The sequence below is a fragment of the Mastomys coucha genome, unplaced genomic scaffold, assembly GCF_008632895.1.
Source record: "Mastomys coucha isolate ucsf_1 unplaced genomic scaffold, UCSF_Mcou_1 pScaffold12, whole genome shotgun sequence".
NCBI classification, from domain to species: Eukaryota; Metazoa; Chordata; class Mammalia; order Rodentia; family Muridae; genus Mastomys; species Mastomys coucha.
In genome coordinates this window covers 88,853,822-88,856,620 of record NW_022196894.1, presented here as the reverse complement: position 1 = coordinate 88,856,620, position 2,799 = coordinate 88,853,822, and the positions used below count along the sequence as shown (strand labels likewise).

Here is a 2,799-nt window from a genome sequence, read left to right as displayed (position 1 = left end):
AAAAAAAAAAAAAAAAGAAGGGCACATCCTTAGCTGATCCTGTGGTGTGCGTGGCACTAGCTCTGCATCCTCTTAGATCAGGCAGGGCTTCACCACACCACAGGGCATGCACCTGCACTTGAATTGGTTGACACCTACTGATTGGTTGTTCTTCACCTTCTGTGTGACACACTGTCTCCCCACAGCAGCACCGAAGACCACACTAACATTTCCTCATTTTCCTGCTCCCCATTGGTGGTTTGCTTACCATCTGCCCTGCCTGCTGCCTTCAGCCATTGGAAAGATGTGAACCCTCAGGAACAGAAGCACATAGCTTGAGTTCATTACTTCAGCTCTACGTTTACAACAGGCCTGCAGTGTTTCAGACACGATGACAACCGACCATTTCCATCACTCACAACTCCATCTTCGCGATCTAGCTTTGCATAACTTTAATTTAGCTGCAATGTTAGTTTTTATCAACTTGACTCATAATAGGGAAAAGGAAGCTCAACTGAGACATTGCTGCCATCAGATTGCCCTGTGGTCATGATGAAGAACAAGCCACCGAGCAGTGTTTCTCTACGGCCTCTGCTTCAGAAAGAAATCTTGGCATGATTAGCTTCTACACTGGTTTTTATCTGGAAACCCAAACTTCATTTTGACTCTCCCCCTCCCTCTCCCTCTTCCTCTTCCCCTCTCCTCTCCCCTCTCTTCTCTCCACTCTCCTTTTTCTCCCTCTTGCTCTTCCCCCTACCACCAGAGGATAAAACAGGATCTCTTATTGGTCGGGAGCTCACCGAGGTTGGGCAGCCAATGAGCTCCAGGGATCCACTCGTCTCTGCCTTCTCAGAGCCAGGCTTACAATCAGGCCCTCCCAAACATAGAATTTTTCTACAGATTCTGGAGAGCACACTCAAATTGTGACATTTGCAAGACGAACCCCGCCCACTGAGCCACTCTCCAGCTTTGTGCATTTGCCTTGTTTTCTCTTTTCTCTGGTGCAGTATTTCCATACATAAGTTTTGTTCTTTCTCTTTACTCCCCTCTGTTCATCCATCTCTTTCCTTCTTTCTCTCTGAGGTCTTCATCTTCTTCCCCAGCCGCGTGTCTTTCCTCTCTTTTTTCTCTGTTCCCTCACTCTACTCCCCCCCACCCCACGTCTCTTCTCTTTGTTCTTTTGGTACCATTCTGATTGTATCCTGTCCGCGCTGACTTTTTGAGGCACCCCCTTCCCTCATAAATGAAGTAATTACACATTATAGTGCCCACAAATAAAAGGATTGAGGGCAGAGGCGGGGCTTACCTTGGCCTCAGAACTCCTCTTCTGTCCATAAAATGGCTTCCCCAATGCTTGTCAAATCTCAAACACACAAATCTTGCTGAAAAAATAAACTAACTTTCTTTTCTGATTAGAAAGTAGATTCTTCTTAGTTATAAGAAACCAGTCCTGTATCTGGGAGGGGAGTAAAACACAGGGCTTGGGAAATGTTCTCTCAGTAAAGTGCTTGCCATACAAGCGTGAGGGCCAGAGTTGAGTCTTCAGCATCCAAGTACAAAGCTGGGTGTGGTGATGTGTGTTTGTGTCCCAGCTCTGGATGGGGAGGCAGGTGGATCCGTGGGACTGATTGGCCAAGCAGACAGGCCTAATTGACAAATACCAGGTCTCAGTGGGAGACTTTGTTTCAAAAAACCAAAGTGGAGAGTTCCTCTGGAATGATGCCCGAGGTTAACCCTGGCTTGCATGTATGCACCCATGTACACACACTGGTACAGTTAAGCACACATTTGCACATACACAAACCCATGTGCACACCCATATACACACCCATGTATGCAAACAGATATATACACACACATACACACATGTATATGCACGTGTATACACACATGTGCACACATACATGGAATTGGAAACTTCTAGTTTCTTTGGAGGCCCAGTTGTGTCATGTGATGTTTTTCTGGAAGCTGTCTTCTGTTTTGCTGAGGCAGACAGACACATGAGAGGAAGCATGATCTTTGGAAAGAATGTTAAGTATAACCCATCAGACAACGTATGACGCTCTTGCGTTAGTTTGCCTTGCAACACTTTTCTGGTCTTCACTGATCCTTGCTTATTGTGACTTCATAGAGAAAAAAGTGCCAAAGAACTTCCTGTGGTATTCAGGCTGCTCCTTGCTGCTGCTGCGGACTCCTGCTGATTCTATGGAGCCTTGAGGTGAGCCACTGAGTCGTGTTTGGTGTTTGTTGATTGGATTGAACTGCTGCTTCTGAGTCATGTTTGGAATCCCCTCAAAGAACTATTTTAAACAGGTCCATATCTCCTCTTTCCTATTAACCTTTATTCTCCTCTGCCTTTGCTCGGTGGGCCAGAAGGAAGGTTGAAGCCCTTAAGAACCCTTATTAAAGTAGGTTTTGAAAAATCTAAGCCTACACACACACACAAGCATGAACTCTAATAAATCCCCGCCACCCACCACTATTTCAGAGATAAGCCATCTCGCTGCCCTTCCCCCAACCCTCCCTTCCTCCCCTTTCTCTCTCTTTTTTCTCCCCCTCCTCTTCCCCCTCTTCCTCTGTCTCTATATCTGTCTGTCTGTCTGTCTGTCTGTCTCTGTCTCTGTCTCACCACCTCTCCACACACTTCACTCTTTGATTCTTTGGGTACCAATCTGATTATAAACTACTCTGTTCTCATTGACCTCTTCAGATCTTTTTAATACTTTGAAAGAATTAAAAATTATAGCATTCGTGAATAAAAATAACTCTCAGCTCCTTCTCATCAGCTGAATGCAAGGGGGGGCGGCGATAAATACAGTG

General features: G+C 45.7%; 1 long non-coding RNA gene across 1 annotated transcript in view; it reads right to left on the bottom strand.

Moving 5' to 3' along the window:
• LOC116086123 overlaps positions 1–819 on the bottom strand; it is a 19,866-nt gene extending 19,047 nt beyond the window's left edge. The window contains exon 1 of the long non-coding RNA XR_004116830.1: positions 780–819. This is a non-coding gene — a long non-coding RNA (uncharacterized LOC116086123). The remainder of the gene's footprint in view (positions 1–779) is intronic.
• Between the last annotated feature and the right edge of the window lie 1,980 nt (positions 820–2,799).